The following is a 5,060-nucleotide window of genomic DNA, read 5'->3' on the forward strand; positions in this document are numbered from 1 at the left end:
ATTCCATATTTTCTTCTCCTCTCTTTTCATATGAGCAAGAGTAAGGACAAAGACATTCTTGTTAAGGCTGATCCTGAACCTGAAAGGACCTTGAAGAGAAAGCTAAGAGAAGCTAAAGTACAACTCTCTGTAGAGGACCTAACAAAGCTTTTCAAACAAGAAGAAGCTATGGCAGCCGAAAACAACAACAATGCCAACAATGCAAGGAAGGTGCTTGGTGACATTACTGCACCTACTCCTGACTTTTATGGGAGGAGCATCTCACTCCCTGCCATTGGAGCAAACAACTTTGAGCTTAAGCCTCAATTAGTTTCTCTAATGCAACAGAATTGCAAGTTTCATGGACTTCCATTTGAAGATCCTCATCAATTCTTAGCTGAATTCTTGCAAATCTGTGACACTGTCAAGACCAATGGGGTTGATGCCGAGGTCTACAAGCTTATGCTTTTTCCCTTTGCTGTAAGAGACAGAGCTAAAACATGGTTGGATTCACAACCTAAAGAAAGCCTGAACTCTTGGGAAAAGCTAGTCAATGCCTTCTTGGCAAAGTTCTTTCCACCTCAAAAATTGAGCAAGCTTAAAGTAGAAGTCTAAACCTTCAGACAGAAGGAAGGTGAATCCCTCTATGAAGCTTGGGAAAGATACAAGCAATTGATCAAAAGGTGTCTTTCTGACATGCTTTTAGAATGGAGCATCATAGGTATCTTCTATGATGGTCTGTCTGAACTGTCCAAGATGTCATTGGACAGCTCTACTGGAGGATCTCTTCATTTGAAGAAGACGCCTGCAGAAGCTCAGGAACTCATTGAAATTGTTGCAAATAACCAATTCATGTACACTTCTGAAAGGAATCCTGTGAATAATGGGATAAATCAGAAGAAAGGAGTTCTTGAGATTGATACTCTAAATGCCATATTGGCTCAGAACAAAATATTAACTCAGCAAGTCAATATGATTTCTCAGAGTCTGTCTGGAATGCAAGCAGCAACAGGCAGTACCAAAGAAGCTTCATCTGAAGAAGAAGCTTATGATCCTGAGAACCCGGCAATGGAAGAGGTGAATTACATGGGAGAACCCTATGGAAACACCTATAATCCTTCATGGAGAAATCATCCAAACCTATCATGGAAGGATCAACAGAGGCCTCAACAAGGCTTCAACAACAGTAATGGTGGAAGAAATAGGTTTAGCAACGGCAAACCTTTTCCATCATCTTCTCAGCAACAGACAGAGAATTCTAAGCAGAGCCACTCTGACTTAGCAACCATAGTCTCTGATCTAATCAAAACCACTCAAAGTTTCATGACTGAAACAAGGTCCTCCATTAGAAATTTGGAGGCACAAGTGGGTCAGCTGAGCAAGAAAGTTACTGAACTCCCTCCTAGTACTCTTCCAAGCAATACAGAAGAAAATCCAAAAGGAGAGTGCAAGGCCATCAACATGACCCACATGGCCGAACTTGGAGAGAAGGAAGAGGCAGTGATCTCCACTGAGGAAGACCTCAATGGACGTCCACTAGTCTCCAAGGAGTTCCCTAATGAGGAACCATGGGAATCTGAGGCTCACACTGAGACCATAGAGATTCTATTGAATTTACTTTTGTAATTCATGAGCTCTGATGAGTATTCTTCCTCTGAAGAGGATGAAGATGTTACTGAAGAATAAGTTGCTAAGTACCTTGGAGCAATCATGAAGCTAAATGCCAAGATATTTGGTAATGAGACTTGGGAGGATGAACCCCCTTGCTAACCAACGAACTGGATGACTTGACTAGGCAGAAATTACCTCTGAAGAGACAAGATCCTGGAAAGTTCTCAATACCTTGTACCATAGGCACCATGACCTTTGAAAAGGCTCTGTGTGACCTAGGGTCAAGCATAAACCTCGTGCCTCTCTCTGTAATGGAGAAGCTAGGAATCCTTGAGGTACAAGCTGTAAGAATCTCACTACAAATGGCAGGCAATTCAAGAAAACAGGCTTATAGACTTGTAGAGGATGTCTTGGTAAAGGTTGAAAGCCATTATATCCCTGCTGATTTCATAATCCTAGACACTGGGAAGTGTATGGATGAATCCATCATCCTTGGCAGACCCTTCCTAGCCATAGCAAGAGCTGTGATTGATGTTGACAGAGGAGAATTGGTCCTTCAAGTGAATGAGGACTCCCTTGTGTTTAAAGCTCAAGGATCTCCCTCTGTAACCATGGAGAAGAAGCATGAAAAGCTTCTCTCAATGCAGAGTCAAACAAAACCCCCACATTCAAACTCTAAGTTTGGTGTTGGGAGGCCACAACCAAACTCTAAGTTTGGTGTTGAGAGGCCATCATCATGCTCTGAGTATCTGTGAGGCTCCATGAGAGCCCACTGTCAAGCTACTGACATTAAAGAAGCGCTTGTTGGGAGGCAACCCAATTTTACTTATCTATGTTAAATTTTTATTTTCCATTGTTATTTTATATTTTTTGTAGGTTGATGATCATGTGAAGTCACGAAAACAATTGAAAAAGCAAAAACAAACTGAAAAACAGAATGAAAAACAGCACACCCTGGAGGAGAAGCCTACTGGCGTTTAAACGCCAGTAAGGGCAGCAGAATGGGCGTTAAACGCCCAGTCTGGCACCATTCTGGGCGTTTAACGCCAGAAATGGGCACCAGACTGGCGTTTAACGCCAGAAAAGGGCAAGAAGCTAGCGTTAAACGCCAGAAATGGGCAGCAACCTAGCGTTTAACGCCAGGATTGGCAGCAAAGGGCGTTTTGCAAGCCTAATTGGTGCAGGGATGAGAAATCCTTGACACCTTAGGATCTGTGGACTCCACAGGATCCCCACCAACCTCAACTCGCTCTCTCTCTTCTTCACACCTTTTCATAATACTCTTCCCCAAATACCCTTCACCAATCACCTCAATACCTCTTCCCCAAAAACCCCTCACCTATCAAATCCTACCCTCTTCTCCATAAACCCTTCACCAATCCACATCCATCCATCATAAATCCTACCTACCTCACCATTCAAATTCAAATCACTTTCCCTCCCAATCCCACTCATACATGGCCGAACCTTACCCTCTCCCCACTCCTATATAAACCACTTTTCACCCCTTCATTTTCACACATCTTAAACACTACTTCTCCCCCTTGGCCGAAGCACTAACTCCCCTCCATCTCCTCTATTTCTTCTTCCTCTACTCTCTTCTTTCTTCTTTTGCTCGAGGACGAGCAAACATTTTAAGTTTGGTGTGGTAAAAACGTTGCTTTTTGTTTTTCCATAACCATTTATGGCACCTAAGGCCGGAAAAACCTCTAGAAAGAGGAAAGGGAAGGCAAAAGCTTCCACCTCCGAGTCATGGGAGATGGAGAGATTCATCTCAAAGGTGCATCAAGACCACTTCTATGAAGTTGTGGCCAAGAAGAAAGTGATCCCCGAGGTCCCTTTCAAGCTCAAAAAGGGTGAATATCCGGAGATCCGACATGAGATTCGAAGAAGAGGTTGGGAAATTCTCACCAACCCCATTCAACAAGTCGCGATCTTAATGGTTCAAGAGTTCTATGCCAATGTATGGATCACCAAGAACCATGATCAAAGTGTAAACCCAGACCCTAAGAATTGGCTTACAATGGTTTAGGGGAAATGCTTAGATTTCAGTCCGGAAAATGTAAGGTTGGCATTCAACTTGCCAATGATGCAAGGAGATGCACACCCCTACATTAGAAGGGTCAACTTTGATCAAAGATTGGACCAAGTCCTCATAGACATTTGTGAAGAGGGTGCTCAATGGAAGAAAGATTCAAGAGGGAAGTCGGTTCAACTAAGAAGGCATGACCTCAAGCCTGTGGCTAGGGGATGGTTAGAGTTCATCCAACGCTCAATCATTCCCACTAGCAACCGGTCTGAAGTTACTATAGACCGGACTATCATAATCCATAACATCATGATTGGAGAGGAAGTGGAAGTTCATGAGATTATACCTCAAGAACTCTACAAGGTGGCTGACAAGTCCTCTATTTTGGAAGGTTAGCCTTTCCTCACCTCATTTGCCACCTCTACAATTCGGCTGGGATTGACATAGAGGGAGACATCCTCATTGATGAGGACAAGCCCATTACTAAGAATAGGATGGAGCAAACAAGAGATCCCACTCATGTACAAAAGCATGAGGAAATTCCTCATCATGAAATCCCTGAGATGCCTCAAGGGATGCATTTTTCTCCATAAAATTATTGGGAGCAAATTAACACCTCCCTAGGAGAATTAAGTTCCAATATGGGACAACTAAGGGTGGAACACCAAGAGCATTCTATCCTCCTTCATAAAATTAGAGAAGATCAAAGAATCATGAGAGAGGAGCAACAAAGGCAAGGAAGAGACATTGAGGAGCTCAAGCACTCCATAAGATCTTCAAGAGGAAGAACTAGCCGCCATCACTAAGGTGGACCCGTTCTTTAATCTCCTTGTTCTTTATTTTCTGTTTTTTGAATTTGTATGCTTTATATTTATCTATGTTTGTGTCTTTATTACATGATCACTAGTGTCTAAGTGTCTATGCCTTAAAGCCATGAATATGAATCCATCACCTTTATTAAATGAAAAATATTTTTAATTGAAAAAGAAAAAGAAGTACATGAATTTCAAATTTTAAAACAGATTAATTATCTTGATGTGGTGGCAATACTTTATGTTTTTCTGAATGAATGCTTGAACAGTGCATATTTTTGAATTTGTTATTCATGAATGTTAAAATTGTTGGCTCTTGAAATAATAATGGAAAAGGAGAAATGTTATTGATAATCTGAAAAATCATAAAAAATAATTCTTGAAGCAAGAAAAAGCAGCGGAAAGCTTGCAAAAAAAATATATGCGAAAAAAAAGAGAAGAAAAAGAAAAAGCAAGCAGAAAAAGCCAATAGCCCTTTAAACCAAAAGGCAAGGGTGAAATAAAAAGGATCCAAGACTTTGAGCATCAGTGGATAGGAGGGCCCACAGGAATAAAATCCTGGCCTAAGTGGTTAAACCAAGCTGTCCCTAACCATGTGCTTGTGGCGTGAAGGTGTCAAGTAAAAACTT

Source organism: Arachis ipaensis, chromosome B01, assembly GCF_000816755.2.
Source record: "Arachis ipaensis cultivar K30076 chromosome B01, Araip1.1, whole genome shotgun sequence".
Lineage (NCBI taxonomy): Eukaryota > Viridiplantae > Streptophyta > Magnoliopsida > Fabales > Fabaceae > Arachis > Arachis ipaensis.